Raw genomic sequence first — 20,024 nt, 5'->3', positions numbered from 1 at the left:
GGGGAGTTGGTCGGCTGCCTCGCCTCGTGGAGTTGCTCGTCTAAGAGTTGGTCGACCGTTCCGCCTCGCAGGGTTGCTCAACGGGGAGTTGGTTGGCCGCCCCACCTCGCAGAGTTGCTCGTCGGGGAGTTGGTTGGCTAATGGATCGGAAGATGGTCGTGGGCTTACCTTTGGGTACCTCGTTCCTAGGTACCCGATAGGATTTTTCAATGTCCATATAACTTGGCTTCTATAGACTTAGAGCCCCTTCATATTCTTTGGCTTCCTTTTTGAATGTAGAATCATCATCTTCAGGTTCATTACGAATCACTGCGGTCTCTTCATTTGCTCTGGCTGGATTGCTCATTGTTTCTTTGACTACCTAAACAATGTTGATCATAGTCTCTCTAAAATGCTCCTCGGTGCTGCTAGCACTCTCCCATTGAAAGGCTTCAGAAGACGTGAGAGTAAGAACCAAAGCAGTCATCTTAATGCATGTCATCTTGAGTGAAAAAGGTGAGTCCTAGGACAAAGTGGCTCGGAGATGGAAATTGTTGAAAAAGCATGAAAAAGCTTCAGAGGCGAGGATTGCTATGAAACTACAAGTGAGCTTTGGAGGTGGAGCTCTAGGTAGCAGTGTGTGGGAAAATGTAGCAGATGTTATGGGAACACTACATGCCACATTTTCTTATACAACTAGACTGACACATAAATCGAAGAGCCACACATAGATCACTCACTATCATCTAGATCCATCTAACTAAATACGCCTTTGTGCATACTTCATGCACTTTCTATTCTCCATTTTCAGTAACGAACTCAAAGGGAGTTTTTTGGACCATATGCATATGGCCCTTTGAAGTATATTTCACTGTTTGTCGTTATAAAAATAAACTAATCCCATGAGGGGCTACTGTTGGAGAGGTCCCTAGCCGAAGATTCATACTAAAAAGATTGACATTTAGATATCTTTTTTCTGGATAAGGGCCTCAATCGAGAACAAATATCACCACTTGCAGAAGCTTTGAGCGGTGGACAAAAGCCGAAGGTTACCCAAAGCCGAAGGGTGGACAAAAGTTGAACTTGTGCAAAGCCGAAGCTTGCATGGAGCTAAAGGCAAGGGAAAGTGAGGCTTCGACGTCTTCAAAAGAGGCTTCAAAGAAAGAAGACAGAGAAGTTCACTAAGGAGAAGAAAAGGTGTGAACGACACATAAGAACTTTAAAATGAGTTAAATGACGTAATTGTACTCCCTTGACAACATAGGACTATGGTGTAATAACAAAGGCAAAATTATAATTTCGAACGAAGAAGTATACTTGCTTATCCCTATAAATAAATGAACAATGTCATAATCATATTTTTCAAATATGCTTACCTTAGGTAGGTCGCATGTTTTCAGTTTTCACGTTATACTACTATTTTTGGTGTACCCTTTTCACCGTTATTTCTGTGAACAGGCCCGGCCCCGAGTCCTTGCAACAGAGGCGACCGCTAGGGGCCCTGAAAGGAGAGGGATCCAAACATCTTATAAAATAGCAGGGCTGCTGTCAAGTTATCGTCTTTACGAATTGTACATAAGTGAAAGAGATGCCGCATGCTAGACTAGAGCGCCGGTTGAAGGCCTCCTACACCACTACACTGTAAGATTTTTGCGAAAAAACTATTCATGAGAACTCATCCCATGTTGAGATTAATGATTTTTATTCAGAATTAAAGGTGTTGCAAGTGAGTTTGTCAAATTATTCGATGTCAGTGCCTGAGATTCTGAAGCTTGTTATAGATGCAAATTGCTATCCAAATGTTTTCGTTGCTTATCGAACTCTCTTAACTATACCTATGACTGTAGCTTCGGCTGCAATAAATTTCTCCAAATTGAAGTTGTTGAAGAAATGTTTGAGATCAACTATGTCGCAAGAAAGGTTAACTGACTTGGCTATGTGCTCTATTAATAAGGATATCTTGAACATTATTGATCTTAGTACCGTCATTGATGATTTTGTATCAAGAAATGGCCGAAGAAGTATCTTTCCATGAGAAGCAATAGATGTGTGGGTTTTTATTGTTCATTAAGATAATCATATTAGCTTCAAGGCACAAATATATTGTTGTTTTGGTCAAATTTTTTTCAATAATTATCAGACATGTTAAATTAAATATAACAATATATTTGTTTTGTTTCCAAGTAAAATTAACGTGTGTGTGTGTGTTTGTATATATATATATATATATATATATATATATATATATATATATATATATATATATATATATATATATATATATATATATATATTGTTGGGGCGAAGGCAGAGACGCCACCCTTCGCTCGAGGCCTTCGCTGCAGCCGCTGGTCCGACAGAGACAAAGCGGGCAGGGACACCCTTCGCAGGACTCGGCACTTTAACGAAGGCCTGCGGCGACGTCCTCCTTCGGCGCGTCCTCGTTCAGTCCCAAGGCCCACGTGCGATCTGGCCCATTGTAACGGGCCCCGCGTGGCCGCCTCTGTATTACGGGCCTAACTTGTAAAAGAATACTTGTAATTACAGTTTGTAACCCTGCTTTATGGGAATATTCTGGGGATAAAATAGGTGTCTGAGGGCACATGCGTCCTTAACACGAGACGCTGGGCACTCGGATACCTATAAATACCCCCGCACAGTGCCCGTGAGAGGCTAGATTAACAGAGCTATTGCCCCCGTGCACGTAACCCTGTTGTCACCACTGTTCACCCTTGTTGGCCTACTTGCGGCAGAGAGCAAGTTCCAACATTTGGCGCCCACCGTTCGTGCTACGATAAAACTACCCGCGATGGCACCCAAGAGAGCTAACCCCAAGGCTGACGAGGCTGCGAAGGCAGCACTGCTGGCCGCAAGAAAGGGCAAGGCCCTCGTCCTCACCCAATCCACCCACCAAGAGCCCACTGAAGACAATGTTCCCCACACCGGCGAAGACGACACCCTCCGCACCTGCGGAACCGAAGGACAGTCAGAGCCGCCCCCAGGCTTCGCCCCACTGGAAGGCGCGGACCTCACCGAGGACGGTGAGGTCCTCGGCGTCTCAACAGAAGAACAGCTGCAGCTGCGCGCCCTGCACCTCAGGAACCGCAATCTCCAGAGGCAGAAAGAGATACTGGAGGCCAAGCGCCAGCGTGTGTCCGCATTAGCCAAAGTGCGGCAAATGATACGCGACGAGGAGCACAAAGCTCAAGACCTCGAGCGCGAGATCGCGCTGATGCAGCGCGAAGGCCACCTCGGTCTACAGCAAGAGCCACCCCTCCAACAGCGCACACAACCGGAGGACACGCGCGAAGGCCACCTCGGCCGGCAGCATGGCCCACCCCTGCAGCACCGGGCGCAGCCGGAGAACCCGCGTTTCCCCCAGCATGACTACGTCTCCCAGCACGGCGCGCCATTCCAAGGGGTCAACTACATCGACGAGCGAAGTCCCCTGGCGCCACACCTACAAGTGACGCCTTGGCCAGCTAACTTTCGAGCGGGGGCATACCCCAAGTACAACGGCAGCACCGACCCGGCGCAGTACATCATGAGTTATCAAGTCGCCGTTGCATCAGCCGGAGGGGACGACGCCACAATGGCGAAGTCTTTCATCATCGCACTAGAGGGCCCAGCACTCACCTGGTTCACCAGATTGCCTCCGCTGTCCATTGATTCGTGGAGAAGTCTCAGGGACAAGTTCCTCCTCAACTTCCAAGGGTACCGTCCAGACACCGACGCTTTGGCCGAGCTCTCGCTTTGCAAACAGCTGGAAAAGGAGACTCTGCGGGAGTATTACCGCAAGTTCTTAACACTCAAGTCACAGCTGCCCTCTGTCGACGATCAGATCGCTATCCACTACGCCATCAATGGCCTTCGGGCTGGCGTCCTCTACAGCCATTGTATCAGAGATCCACCCAAGAGCTTGCAGGAGCTATATCAGCTCTTCGAAAAATATGCCAAATCCGAATAGCTCCACCAGCGCAAGGTTGAGTCACAGCGGAAGCCCAAAGATGCCCCGCAGTCCAGCCGCACGTGGACGAGGACTCCGCAACCAGACTCCGGTCGAGATGGCCGCAGTCAACAGCAAGTGCACAACATCGTCAACCAACTGCCTGCTGCTGATCCCCCTCGCCGCCAGGAATATCCCCCCCAGGGCCGCGGAAATGGAACTCGCGGCAGGGGTCGAGGGCGGGCGCAGCAGCCGCCGCGTCGATTCTATTGCCTTTTCCACGGCGAAGACTGCGCCCACCAGACCAAAGACTGCCCCGAGACGAAGGCCACCAGAGAAAGAATGGCGCGGGCGCAGCCAGCCGACAATCCTAGAATCGTCGCGCATAATTACCAACCACCCCCTTCACCATACATCCACGCTCCCGCTCCGCATCCACCGCACCACGCTTACCAACACCATCAGGAAGTACAAATCGTACCTCCTCCACCCCCACCGCCACACCAGCAACACCAAAACATCCCCCACGCCCCAAAACAGGAAGACTTCGCCGATCAACCATATCGCGGAGTAATTCACATGATAACAGGGGGGTCCAGCACTGACTTCGACACCAAGCGGCAGAAGCGGGACCACTACCGCAGCATCAACCACGTCGCCGTCACTGGCCCAGTCGTGCAGACGAAGTGGTCCCACATACCGCTAACCTTCGACGCACGAGACGTCGACCTACGCAGCGCCCCCCACATCGACGCTATGGTCATCAATTGCAGCGTGGCAGGCTGGGACTTACACAAAGTCCTAGTCGACAACGGTAGTCAGGCGGACATCATCTTCCTCCACGCCTTCGACCGCATGGGTATAAGCCACAGCTTGCTGAAGCCTTCGGACAACCCGTTGTATGGTTTCGGCGGCAAGGGCACCTTTCCAGTTGGCAAGATAGAGTTGCCCCTCTCCTTAGGTGTAGCGCCCAATGCCCGAAGTGAGCAAGTAACCTTCGACATTGTCGACATGGTATATCCATACAACGCCATCATGGGCCGGGGATCCATCAACAAGTTCGAAGCCGCCATCCACGGGTTGTACCTATGTATGAAGATACCAGGCCCGCTAGGCGCCATCACAGTCTACGGCAACCAGCAGACGGCGCGCAACATTGAGCGGGACTTCGTGCCCAGTCAGAGAAACGTACACTGTCTCACGACCCAGCGCGAGGTCCCTGCGCCGGCCAGCCCAACCGACAAGCAGCACGACAAGGCACAGTTGCAGTGCCAAGATGGGACCAAGACTGTCCCCCTCGATCAGGCCACGCCCAAGCAGACAGTAACTATCAGCGAAGACCTCACCTCACTTGAAGAAGGGAGACTTCTCTGCTGCCTGGCCAAGAATAAGGATGTCTTCGCCTGGTCTGCCCTCGATCTGGTCGGAGTCAGCCGAGCCATAATTGAGCACAGCTTGGGGATTAACCCTTCGGTGCGACCCAAAAAGCAGAAGCTTCGCAAAATGTCAGACGAAAAGACAGAGGCCGCCAAGGCGGAGGTGCATCGCCTCCTGGAGGCTAAATTCATCGAGCCAGTGGCTTACCCCACGTGGCTCTCCAATGTTGTGATGGTGCAGAAAAAAAGCGGAAAATGGCGCATGTGCATAGACTTCACCAGTCTCAATAAGGCCTGCCCAAAGGACAATTTCCCGTTGCCGCGGATCGACAAAATAGTCGATAGCGCAGCCGGATGCGAGGTCATGTCCCTCCTCGACTGCTTCTCCGGCTATCACCAGATATACATGAAGGAGGAAGACAAGGCTAGCACCAGCTTTACAACACCCTTCGGCACTTATTGCTTTGTCAGAATGCCGGAGGGTCTCAAGAATGCCGGATCCACTTTCTCCAGACTCACCAAAACGGTGCTCGAGGGGCAGGTCGGCAGAAATATATTCACATATGTGGACGACATCGTCGTCGCCAGCAAGAATAAGGAGGACCATCTCGCCGACCTGGCAGAGACATTCGCGAACATGCGAAATGCACGACTCCGCCTAAACCCGGAAAAGTGCGTTTTCGATGTTCGCCAGGGCAAGATATTGGGCTACCTGGTGTCCCGCCGCGGCATCGAGGCCAACCCAACCAAGATCCAGGCCATCGTCGATATGTCGCCTCCGCAGTCCGCCAGGGACGTCCAGCGCCTGACAGGCAGGATGGCAGCTCTCAACAGATTCATCTCCAGGTCCGCCGAGCGAAGTCTTCCCTTCCTCAAAACACTCCGCGGAGCGAAGGACTTCGCTTGGGGACCGGAGCAAGCAGCGGCCTTCGCCTCACTAAAACAGTACCTGTCGGAGCTGGCCATCCTCACGAGCCCCGACTCCTCGCTCCCCTTATTGCTCTATGTCGCGGCTTCGCCGCACGCGGTCAGCGCGGCACTGGTACAGGAGCAAACAGTCGAGGGCGCAGTCAGACAGTGCCCTGTCTACTATGTCTCCGAAGTCCTGACACCGTCCAAATGCAACATGACAGAGCTGGAAAAGATTGCCTACGCAGTTGTTATGTCCTCGCGCAAGCTGCGACATTATTTTGAAGCATTCAAGGTCCGAGTCACCTCAGACAGGGGGCTCGGCGAACTATTCAGGAACCCGGAGGCATCAGTGAGGATTGCCAAGTGGGCAGCCGAACTCTCCGGCTACCACATTAGCTTCGAGCCCAGGACAGCTATCAAGTCGCAAGTCCTGGCAGACTTCGTCGTCGACTGGACTGGGCCAGTAACACAGCCGAACCCATCCACAGAAAAGGTCTGGACTATCCATTGCGACGGTGCATGGTATCATGCGGGGGCAGGCGTCGCTGCAGTCGTCACCTCGCCAGCCGGAGTCAAACACAGATATGCAGCACGCCTCAGCTTCGCTCTGGAATCCGACAAATGTACAAACAACATAGCAGAGTATGAAGCAGTCATCCTCGGCCTCCGCAAGCTAAGGGCCCTCGGAGTCACCACATGTATCATCAAGACAGACTCCAAGATAGTTGCCGGACAGGTCGAGAAAGACTATGCAGCAAAAGACCCCGCCCTCATGCAATACCTCGCGGCTATCCGGAGTCTCGAGAGACAATTCAAGGGATTCACCCTGCAGCATGTGGATAGGGCCAAGAACGAGGAGGCCGATGCCTTAGCCAAGGCTGCCGCCAGGGGCGAGCCCCTGCCCTCCGACGTGTTTTTTCACACCATCAGCACCCCAGCCGTCCGGAGCCCCGAAGGGCTCCAGATAACTAATGATAGCGAGGGCCACCGTATAGTCAACCTAATCATGACCGAAGACTGGAGGGCACCAATAACCCTGTTCCTACAGGGGTACTATCACCCAGCCGACGTCAGTGAAGCGAAGCGCCTCAGACATCGAAGCCGGGACTTCGCGCTGATCGAGGGCCAACTTTACAAGAAAGGGGTCAGTCAGCCAATGCTCAAATGCATCACCGAAACCGAAGGCATGCAGATCTTACGCGAAGTCCACAGTGGCACGTGCGGCTCGCACGTAGGGCCGAGGGCCCTGGCAGCCAAGGTAATCCGACAAGGGTTTTACTGGCCTGCAATGATCTGCGCCGCAAATCGGGTCACGAGGTCCTGCGAAGCCTGCCAGAAGTTCTCTCCTCGGTCAGGCAACCCCTCGCAATATACAAAGCTGATCGCCCATACATGGCCTCTCCAGCGCTGGGGCCTGGACATCGTCGGGCCCCTGCCCACCGCTCAGGGGAACCTTAAGTTCGCCTTCGTAGCCGTCGAATACTTCACCAAATGGATTGAAGCGAGGGCTGTTTCCACAATCACATCAAAGACTGCCCAAAAATTCTTCTGGCAGAATATCGTTTGCCGCTTCGGAGTACCGTCCGAGCTAACAGTTGACAACGGCAAGCAGTTCGACAGCCAAGATTTCAAGGATTTTTGTTTCTCCATCGGCACCAAGCTTGCCTTCGCTTCAGTCTATCATCCGCAGTCCAACGGGGTCGTGGAGCGCGCCAATGGGAAAATATTCACAGCTGTCAAAAAGATGCTCCTCGATGAAAGAAAAGGCAGATGGACCGATTTATTACCGGAGGCAGTCTGGGCGCTAAACACAACCGAGTGCAGGGCAACCGGGTTCACTCCTTTCCGCCTTCTATACGGATCGGAGGCAATGACCCCGCAAGAAATAAAGCATGGGTCCCCGCGTACAGTCCCGTCCGCCGTCCCCGACGTGGACGAGCCAACTTCAAAAGATCTCATCGACGGAGACCGGGTCTTCGCCCTACAGGCCCTAAACAAATATCAAGCCCAGATCAAAAAATGGCGCGACCGCGCAGTCGTCCCAAGGGAGTTCAGCGAGGGGGACCTCGTACTCATCCGAACAGCTCGGACGGAGTCCAAGGGCAAGTTGGAGCCCAGGTGGGAGGGCCCCTTCATAGTCAAGACAAAAGCTTCCCCCAGCGCCTACAGGCTCACAACGCCAAATGGCGAGGACCTGGAGCACTCCTGGAACATCGACAACCTTCGCAAATTTTTTGTTTGATCCGCTTAGGGCTGATTTCGCCCTTGTAATTTACCACAAACAATATTGTCCCGGCCCGCACTCTTTTCCTCCCGGGGGGTGAGGTTTTTAACGAGGCAGAGCCATGTAATATATGTGAGAAAAATCCCCCGCAAAAACAAGTGTCGAAAAAAGACCGCGACAACGGTCTTCGGCATTCGACCAATTCGAGGTCACCGCGAGGCTAAGCGCTAGCCACCCTCGCGTGCGACAAGTCCGCGCAGAAGTCGCCTAAGGGTGCAGACGGACTTAGCACAACAAGTGCGAAAAAATTCCGACGTCTATCGCGAAGACTATCCGCGCAGAAGTCGCCTAAGGGTGCAGCCGGACTTAGCACAACAAGTGCGAAAAAATTCCGACGTCTATCGCGAAGACTATCCGCGCAGAAGTCGCCTAAGGGTGCAGCCGGACTTAGCACAACAAGTGCGAAAAAATTCCGACGTCTATCGCGAAGACTATCCGCGCAGAAGTCGCCTAAGGGTGCAGCCGGACTTAGCACAACAAGTGCGAAAAGATTCCGACGTCTATCGCGAAGACTATCCGCGCAGAAGTCGCCTAAGGGTGCAGCCGGACTTAGCACAACAAGTGCGAAAAAATTCCGACGTCTATCGCGAAGACTATCCACGCAGAAGTCGCCTAAGGGTGCAGCCGGACTTAGCACAACAAGTGCGAAAAAATTCCGACGTCTATCGCGAAGACTATCCGCGCAGAAGTCGCCTAAGGGTGCAGCCGGACTTAGCACAACAAGTGCGAAAAAATTCCGACGTCTATCGCGAAGACTATCCGCGCAGAAGTCGCCTAAGGGTGCAGCCGGACTTAGCACAACAAGTGCGAAAAGATTCCGACGTCTATCGCGAAGACTATCCGCGCAGAAGTCGCCTAAGGGTGCAGCCGGACTTAGCACAACAAGTGCGGAAAAATTCCGACGTCTATCGCGAAGACTATCCGCGCAGAAGTCGCCTATGGGTGCAACCGGACTTAGCACAACAAGTGCGGAAAAATTCCGACGTCTATCGCGAAGACTATCCGCGCAGAAGTCGCCTAAGGGTGCAGCCGGACTAAGCACAAGCGCGCAAAAATCCGAAGCCCATCGCAAAGACTTCGCGCAAGAACCGCCCAAGGGCGCAACCGACCCAGTACAACAAAAGCAGAAACGACACCAAGACCAATTATAATCATACTGACACAGCATAATCAATCACACCAGACAAAGCACATGGCGCCCTCGCAGGCACAGGCACGCGAGGGCACAAAACTCCATTTTACAAGCCCTTACACATACACAAGCGAGGGCACCACGCCCTACATCGGCTCAACCTTAGGAATAATCCCCATCTCTCTATAATTAAACAACATTATCCTAAGCTCCTCACCCGCAAAAAGGCTTCGCAGCTCCCCTTCCCCTGCACCCGTGGCGGCCGGCAAAGACAGCAGCTCCTGCCGACCATCCCTACTAACGCGAAGCCGGGCCCCTTCCTCCGCACTAATCCTACGTTTTGCAACCGCCCTTCGTCGTCGGTGCCCGGTGCTAGGACCGGGCACGTCTGGCGCGTCCGCAGCATGTGGCGCCGCCTCCGCCGCAGCCACGTCCAAGGCCGCAAAATAATCCAAGTCCTCCTCCGAAGACTCCTCAGTCCACTCAACCGAGCTCCCAGAGTCAGTAAAATCAAAAAACTCAGAAACAGACCCACCATATTCATTTCCATCTTCCGCGGTCGAAGCCGCCAAAAACTCAGTAGTAGCGGTTGCGTGCGCAGGCCCAAAATCTTGAACCTGTGCAGCAACCAAAATTCAGTACAACATCCAAAAATTCCTCAACCCTAAACACCACCTATGCCACCTGCGAAGGCCCTGCCGCCGAGGCCTCCGCCCCCACCTCCGCCCCCACCTCCGCTGGATCTTCAGCGCTCGGCACAGCGGCTGCGGGGGCATCGGGCGCGCCTTCGGCCACCTCTGGGGGAAGGTCTTCGCCGGCCGCAGCAGGTGCACGGGCGCCTGGTGCATCTTCCGCGGTCTCCGGGGTCGGTCCCGGGGTGACTCCAGTCGCGGCCTCCGCAGGGGTCGTCTCCGGGTCAGGCAGCGCGCTGTTCAGCGCCCCGAGGTCGTCCACCCGCTCGCCGCGCTCCGCCTAAGACAAAACGCACAAAAATTCAGCAAACACACGCACATACCGCATCCAGCAAACGCCGAGCAAACGACAACGTTACCTGAGCCCTCGCAGCCTCGGCCCGCGCCCGGACCACCTCACAACCGTATGAACTCCACATCCGGTCATAGAGGGCCCCGGCGGACTCCTTCACCACGGGGTCTTCGACCTCAAAGATATCTCGCCCAAAATCCTCATCTGCCTGGTCGAGGGCCTCAAAGTGCCGGCAGCCTTCGCGAGAGAGCGCGTTCATTGCTGCCTCGCAGGTGACCAGGGAGGTGAACGCCATCAACCCCGCCAAGACAGTGGGGAGCTCCTGCAGCTCCTCCTGCACCCATTCCAGACAACGAAGTCCGGCCTCTCGCTCCGGCACCTCGAAGTCACCCGTCCGCACACCTAGCTCGCGGTAGGCAGTCATGAGCTGCGTGCGCGTCCGTTCGGCCTCCCCTCGCATCGCGGCCTCGGCCCCCTCCGCGCGGCTCTCCTGGGCAGTAAGCCGCCGCTGCAGCTCTTCGGCGAGCTCCTTGGCGATATTGCCTTCCGCCCGCGCCAGCCTGGCCTCCGCCTGCGCAGCCTGCTCTTTGGCGATGGCTTCGTTGGCCTCCCTCCTCTCCCCCGCCAGCTGGCGCCGGAGGTCAGCCTTCTCCTTCTCAAGGGCGGCCACCTTCTCCGCCAGTTTGCGGCACTTACTGTCGGAGGCCGACTTCTCACGGACAGCGTCCGCATGTTGCGTCCGAAGTCTCTCGACCTCGGCAGACAACGCTGCCGTAAGGGCCCCCGACGCAGTGCGGCTGGTGAAGTCAGCCACCTGCAGAACACACGTAAGGTCGTTGCGTAAAAAAAAATGTATAGCTCGGCGGACCTGACTCAGCGCCTCCGTCGCTCGACTCAGCGCCTCCGTCGCTCCCTTCAGCCGACGGGTCGCCACGCCCGCCTCGTCTCTGACCAGCGCGAGGGCAGACACCTCGCCTCCGGCGCCAAGGGTCTCTCCCCCCGCCTTCGGCGCTGGCGCAGCCGTCGCGATCGCCGCGCCAGGCACAACTAGAGCAAGCGGGCCCTCGTCCGACCCTGCAACACGTCAACAGATTAAAAAAAAAGTATATATATATTCATATAGACTTACCCCCAAGATAATCCTCCACATCAATCTCGGTGCCGAAGTCGGCAACGCGTTTGCCAGGCGGCGGTAGCGATCGGGCCGCCTTCGCAGCCTCCGCCACCCCGCTGACAGACGGCACCACCTTCGACAGCTTGGGGCCTCCGGCGCCCACCGTCGTCTCCGGCGCCTTGCCAGGCGCGGAGGCGCCCACCTTCGTCGGCAGCGGCGGCTTGCCTCCGCCAGAGGCCTCAGCCTTCGCCGTTCCCCGCTGCCTTTTCGGCCGGGCTTCGTGAACCCTCACAGTCGCCTGGCGTTTTCGCGCCGCGCCTTGGCGATCCTTGTCCATCACTGCCCACACAACATGACCGATATTTCGCCCATAAGGAAAAACTTTCCACCGATGAACCATACGAGATGTAAAACAGTCCTCCTCAGCCGCGCAGGGGATAGGAATGTCTTTAGGCCAACAACCCCCGGTAACCCTCGGCATCCGAGCCGAAGACTCCCGGAGCTCGGGCGAAGACATCCTCTCCCCCGGGGCCGCACACGTCCTCATTAAATCTCTAGCGAAACTATCAGACACCCCAAGTCTTCCCATCGCAGTACCTAATTTTCTCTTTTTCGAGGAGGCGGCGGCCACCAGCGCAGGGTCGCCTCCAGTCTCCACCGCCGGTTTCTTCCCACGGCGGTCCGCTTCGTCTTGACCAGGGTAGCCGTCGTACGGCAGTTGATTTAATTCGAAGACCCTGTTCAAACGTTCATTTGACCCGCGGATGTCAAAGCTGCGCTGGCCTTCCGTCCTCGGCACGTAACGCCCCACGAGCCGCACCGCCAAGTCCTCCGCATCACGCACAAAGGCGGCCGGGTCACGGTTTCGCAAATTCAGTGCGAAGGCAGGACTTCGCACCACCCTCCCTCCGTGAAAGGGCATCTGGCGAGGGCATACTTCGCCCAGCGCCCAGCCGTGCGCCAAGGGCCAGACCCCGTACGCCACGAACTCTTCAACTAAATCTCGACCGCTGCTCTGACCGGCGGCGCACCGAAGGGCCCCTTCGTCTGCATCCTCTTCTGCCACTTCATAAGGCGGATACGCAGAGTAATAGTGAGAGCACATTTCGGACACGGGGAGCCCTTTATGGCCTTCGACATTAGCCTCAGCAACATAAAACCAAAATTCATTCCAATTGCCCCACTTGTTGCGGGCGCACGGGACCAACTCCACTACTGGCATTGTGGTCTTGCCGGTCTTCGGCGTGAATGTGCACGACCCGAATTGGGCAACTCCGTCCTCAACCATCCTTTTCTGCCAATGCAAACAATAATTCTTCGCAAAAACTTCAACTGACGGCTGTCCGCCGTACGAAGTCGTCGCCCAGACATACTTCGCCAGCGCCACTATGGCGTTCGGTGTCAGCTGATGTATTTGAACGCTGAATCTACGCAGGACTTCGCTGACAAACCGGTGCGCAGGCAAGCGGAGTCTGGCGACGAAGAACGCCTCGAAAACAACCAACTCGCCCTCCGGCTCGGGGACTTCCTCCGTCCCCGGAGCACAAGCGACTCCGCCGCCAAAGTAGCCCAACCGCTGCATATCTTCAATACGGGCTGACGTCATCCGTGACACACCAAATTCAATAGAGCCGCCGGCGCGCAACTCCTCCACCATCACGTTACTCAACGTCTCCTCAGACGAGGCGGCGGCCGGCGGCGTGGCGTCGGCGGAAGAAGAAGAGGATGGCATTGCTACGTACCGTCGTCGGCGGCGGGCGGTCTGCTTCACTCGAGCCAGAACGCCGGCGGGCAAAGGGAGTAGCGGAGGAAAAGGAGCAGCAAGACGGCGGGCGGCTAGGGTTTTACGGAGCGCGGAAGGCAGAGTTCAAACAGCGCCGCCCCCGCCCCCTTTTATAGGCAGGGCGCGGCTCTTCGGGAAACCCGCAATCCGACAGGCCGCGACGCTTCGGGAAACCCGCAATCCAACAGTACGCCGTCCATCAACGGTCACATCAAAAACCCCCGCGGAACCACTTCGAGCGAGGGCAGCGTCTCCGCCATCTAGCGACGTCTTCGGCACCAGGTGACTTTGTCGAACTGGTCCCTCGGAGGGCAAATGTTGGGGCGAAGGCAGAGACGCCACCCTTCGCTCGAGGCCTTCGCTGCAGCCGCTGGTCCGACAGAGACAAAGCGGGCAGGGACACCCTTCGTAGGACTCGGCACTTTAACGAAGGCCTGCGGCGACGTCCTCCTTCGGCGCGTCCTCGTTCAGTCCCAAGGCCCACGTGCGATCTGGCCCATTGTAACGGGCCCCGCGTGGCCGCCTCTGTATTACGGGCCTAACTTGTAAAAGAATACTTGTAATTACAGTTTGTAACCCTGCTTTATGGGAATATTCTGGGGATAAAATAGGTGTCTGAGGGCACATGCGTCCTTAACACGAGACGCTGGGCACTCGGATACCTATAAATACCCCCGCACAGTGCCCGTGAGAGGCTAGATTAACAGAGCTATTGCCCCCGTGCACGTAACCCTGTTGTCACCACTGTTCACCCTTGTTGGCCTACTTGCGGCAGAGAGCAAGTTCCAACATATATAATCATAGTACCGGGGCTGTCCGTGAACTTCACATTTTTTAAAACATTTTAACTTTCAAGGTTATAACAAACCAATCTCTGATTTACATAATTACATGTATTCAGATGCAGAGCAGGTAGTGAAGTGAATTCAGCTCCACCCACGCTCTGGATGGCTGGGGTTAGCTGCAGCGGGCCATGCAAAGGAATGATCCGCGGCTCGAGGTGCGCAGCTACCAAGGGATCGATGAAAAATTTAAGGAAGATCCGGCGTGGAGGACCGGCCAGCCTCTCAGAGCTGCTACACCTGCCTGCCAATTCTTCAGTGCAGCGCTGCCGGCCTCGTCTGTGCGCCGCTCGATTCAGTCTACCACCACACCTGCCAGGATTCAGGATGTTTTCAAAACCGTCTACCACCACACTGCCAGAATTCAGGGCATTTTCAAAAATCAGTCCGGTACGAAATGGCAGAGAGAATGAATGAATGTGGCTGCAGATGCAGCTACGACAGGATTTATTGCTGCAAAGCGATTCAATTCAAGCACGCCTTCCTTCTGGTCCCTTTCAAAGAATGCTGCAACCGCAACGACCTGCCATGCAGCAGGTTGCCAGACGGCGGCATGTACGATGTCACAAAACTAAAGGCTGATTTAGTGACTAGTGAAATATGTAGAATCTACTCGAAAGTAATCCACTTGCAATTTAAAATTGATAGCAAATCATGTAGAATCTACTCGAAAGTAATCCACTTGCAATTTAAAATTGATAGCAAATCATTTATCTGGTCACCAAATCAATCCTAAAGAAATGTTTGTTTTAGAGCCTAATTTTTAATTACTTTATTTTAGTCTTTAAATTAACAAACCTATGAACTAAACTCTTTTTAGTTTTGTGTTTTGCAATTTAGAGACTAAAAGGAACTAAACATTAGTCTTTATAAATCAAACACCTTATAAATGACCCTATAAATTGAGACGCCAACGTACAAGGGCTTATCTCTAACAATAGATCCCAATTATTCTTGGAAGTATTTCCATGTCGTATTTGTACCTACGAGCACAGAAAACGTACAGTGCAACAAATGGCGGCGGTCATATCTGTGTATCTTGAAACCCTTGTCCTATATTTGTGCTCTATTTTGAAAACGTGCATTGCTCCAGGCCCAAATATATTAAAAAAAGAGAATACATGTGCTTATTTTTGCTATTTCTTGAAAACGTATCTTGAAACCCTTGTCCGTTGCTTCCTCACCTCAAGCAGGTGCAAGTGCTCCTGACTGAGGTTGGAGAGGCTTGGATTTATTTTTGCTATTTTTCTAGTCATTTAAAGTTACTGATCCTAATCTTGTAAACCTTATTCGTGAGAACCCTAGTTACACCAAGATGTCGCCCGAGGAAACACTTGGAAAATTTGTAAGCGGGCGCATGATGACGAAAGAGGCGAGATGCATCGACGACATCACCAATGGAAGTCTTCCTCACTATGACCTGCAACCCATTGCTCTCAAAGCGACGACCAACAAGGAGGCGTTTTCCGACAAGGTGGCGTAACTTGAGGTGGCTGACCTTAATAAGGATGAGATGACGCTTGTGATCAAGCGCTTCAAGATTGCTTTGAAGCGACGCAAGGACTACCCCAACAAGAACAAATCAAGAGGAAAGCGTTCATGCTTCAAGTACGATAAGTCTAGTCATTTTATTGCTCAATGTCCCAATAAAGAAAATGATCATGACCAAGACAAGAAAGAGAAGAAGGAGAAGAAGAAATTCTATAAGAAGAATGACGAGGCGCACATCGACAATGAGTGGGATTCGGACTGCTCTTCATCCGACTCCAATAGCGAAGGACTCGCCGCCTCTGCCTTCAACAAGTCCTCCCTCTTCCCCAACGAACGACATATTTGTGTCATGGCTTAGGAGAAGAAGGTACGTACATGTGACACTCCTAAATACACTTCTTCTAGTGATGAGGATTCCAATGATGATGTTGATTATAGCAATCTCTTTAAGGGCTTAGATAAATCTAAGGTAGATAAAATTAATGAGTTGATTGATGCTCTTAATGGAAAGGATAGATTGCTAGAAAAGCAAGAGGATTTGCTTTATGAGGAACATGATAAAGTTGTAGAAGTAGAAAAGTCCCTTGCTTTAGAAGTAAAGAAGAATGAAAGTTTTGCTTGTGATTTATCTTCATGTCAAGCTTCTATTTCTAGCCTTAAAAATGCAAATGATGATTTAAATGCTAGAATAGAATATTTGAATGCCTCTAGTTCTTCTTTGGAGCATGTTTCAATTTGTTCTAGATGTACAAATCATGATTTTGATGGCTTTATTGATCATGCTTCTAATATTGCAAAGTTGAATGATAAAATTGCTCAATTAAATGTTCAACTTAAAATTTGCAAAAATGAGGTAGAAAAAGTTAAATATGCTGGGGATGCCTTCACCATTGGTAGACATTCCTCCATTAAGGATGGACTTGGTTTCCATAAGGGAATCAAGGACACAAAGAGTCAAAAGGCCCTCAACTTCATTAATGAGAAGGGGAAGGTGCCTATAGCAAGTAGCTCTCATTCTTTTCATGAAAATAAGAACCATGCTTTCATTTATACTGATGTTAAGAATGCTAAGAATTTTCATCATGATGCTTGTAATGATCGTCCTATGCGTCATGATGATGCTTTCACTCCTCGTATTATGATTGCTTCATCTAGTGGTTCTTATGCTCATAGTAGTAGATATAGGCGCCATGCATCCCATGTTGTTCCTCATGCGATAGAAGTGCATCTCATGGTCCTTCTATTCTATTTCCAACATTTTATGCTTACTATGTGATTTATCTCAAGAATGATAGAATTGTTGCTACCAATGTGGGACAAAAATGCAAGAAGGGTAAGACTTGCATTTGGGTTCTAAAATCTTATGTAACTAACCTGACAGGACCCAACACAAGTTGGGGACTGTAGGAAACGGGTGACGCCTAAGAGGGGGGGTGAATTAGGACTTCTAAAACTTTCGCTAAACTAGGCCACAAATAAATCCCTAGAGAAAAACCTATGCAAATAATCAAACTAGAATGTGCAAACTAGGTTTTATCTAAGTGTTGCTATCTCTACCGTAATGGCTAAGTTTCAATCTACACTATATAAGTATGAATACAAGTTTGAAACTTAAATGCTTAATAAAAATGCGGAAACTTAAAGAGCAAAGTAGAGAAGCAAACTCTTGTAGATGACGCCGGTATTTTTACCAAGGTATCCGGAACCGCGCAAGGTCCTGACTAATCCTCATTGGTGCCCCTAGGCAAAGGGAAGCCCACGCGAGGGCCAAGCACCTTGGTCGAGTAACTCCGTAGAGAGCCGCGGGCCTTCTCCACGCGCAAGTGGTGCTCCACTTCTGGCTCCTCTTCGACGCTCCCCACCGTCTCCACTATCGAGCTTCCGGCCGAAACGTCGCAGGTCTCGTTCCCTCTGGTACATGGTGGCGACCGTGACACAAACGCGGTTGTCACGGTCTCGCAAGACTCTCACCCCACTAGGTACAATTGTAACGGCTCACGCAAGAGCCGAGGGGTTGTGTGGTTTTACAAAACTCACTCAACTAACTAGGGTTCACCTAGAGCAAGCACTAGAGCGATCTAACTAACCTAAGCACTTCGCAAAGCACCTATGCTAATCACTGAGTGATTCTATTAAGCACTTGGGTGTAAGAGCACTTGGGAATGTCTATTATATGCCTTGGTATGTCTCTTGGGCTCCCACACTTGGAAATGGCCGGTTGAGGGTGTATTTATATCCCCCAACACAAATCTAGCTGTTGGAGGAAAGCTGCCGCTTTCTGTGGTCACACCGGACAGCACACTGTTCCTTGTCCGGTGCGCCTAGCCGTTACCCTATCAGAGCAGGTGACCGTTGGCGCCGCAGGCTTTTACACTGGACAGTCCGGACTTTACACCGAACAGTCCGGTGGTCTTCCCTCCGAGTGCCACCTAGAACTAGCCGTTAGGGCTAAGGTTCCTGGTGCACCGGACAGTCAGGCGTGTGGGCACCGGACAGTCCGGTGCTCCTCGCACAGACAGTCCACAGGCAACACACATCTTCATTCATGGACTTTTCTTGGATCTTCTTAATGTCTTCTTTTGAGGTGTTGCTTTCCTCAATTCCTTGGTACAAGTGATTCTAGCATCCTGTGAACTACAAACACAAACTCTAGAAAATTCATTAGTTCACGGATTGTGTTAATCATCAAACACCAAAACTCATTAAGCCAAATGGCCCGGGGTCCATTTTCCTTACAGGGACCTAAACCCCAAACCTAAAATCATTGCAAGTTTATGCATCAGGGGAGAAGAAGATGTTCACTTCCTACATCAAGAATAAGGATTCCCATGACACGATCATCTTTGGAGATGGGAACCAAGGCATGGTAAAGGGATAGGTAAAATTGTGATTGCTACCGAGCACTTAATTTCTAATGTATTTTTGGTAGAATCGTTTGGTAATAATTTAATTTCTAGTAGTCAGTTATGTCATATGGGATATAATTGTTTATTTACAAATGTTGATGTAACTGTCTTTAGAAGGAGTGATGGTTCATTAGCATTTAAAGGTGTATCTGATGACAAGCTATACTTGGTAGATTTTACTAAAGAGAATGACGATCTAGATGCATGCTTACTTTTTAAGACTAACATGGGCTGACTTTGGCATCACCGTCTAGCACTTGTTGGGTTGAAGAACCTTCATATACTTCTAAAGGGAGAACATGTGATAGGACTAACCGATGTCTGTTTTGAGAAAGACAGACCTTGTACAGCGTGTCAAGCAGGGAAACAAGTGGGAACAAGTCGTCCGAGCAAAAATATAATGATGATGTTAAGACCACTGGAGTTGCTACATGTGGATCTCTTCAGACCCGTTGCTTATCTTAACATCAGGGGATGTAAGTATGGTCTTGTTATTGTTGATGACTATTCCCGCTTCACTTATTCTTTTTGTAGGATAAATCTTGAAACCCAAGAAACCCCCAAGCGCTTCTTAAGGCAGACTCAAAATGAGTTTGAGCTAAAGGTGAAGAAGATAATGAGGACAACGAATCAGAATTCAAGAACCTTCAAGTAGAAGAGTACCTTGAGGAGGAAGACATCAAGTATGAGTTCTCCACCCCCTGCACTCCATAGCAAAATGGCTTAGTAGAGAGGAAGAACAGGACGCTCATCGACATAGCAAGGATGATGCTAGGAGAGTACAAGATGCTAGATCGGTTTTGGTCGGAAGCCGTGAATATGGCTTGCCATGCCATGAACTGCCTCTATCTTCATCGCTTCCTCAAGATGACGACATATGAGCTCCTAACCGGTAACAAACCCATTGTTTCTTACTTTCATGTATTTGGGAGCAAATGCTACATTTTGGTTAAGAGAGGTAGGTATTCAAAATTTGCTCCCAAAGCCATTGAAGGGTTTTTACTTGGTTATGATTCAAATACATATAGGGTTTTCAACAAATCTTCTAGTTTAGTTGAAGTCACTAGTGATGTTGTATTTGATGAAACTAATGGCTCTACAAGAGATCAAGTTGATCTTGATGACATAGATGAGAACGAGGTTCTAATGGCCGCAATGAGGTCTATGGCAATAGGTGATGTGTAACTGAAGGAACAACGAGTGCAAGATCAACCTTCTTCCTCAATAATGACGCAACCACCAACTCATGATGAGGAATAGGTACCTCAAGACAAT

Source organism: Zea mays, chromosome 10 (assembly GCF_902167145.1).
Source record: "Zea mays cultivar B73 chromosome 10, Zm-B73-REFERENCE-NAM-5.0, whole genome shotgun sequence".
Classification (NCBI taxonomy): Eukaryota; Viridiplantae; Streptophyta; class Magnoliopsida; order Poales; family Poaceae; genus Zea; species Zea mays.
Note: the sequence above shows the minus strand (reverse complement) of the source record.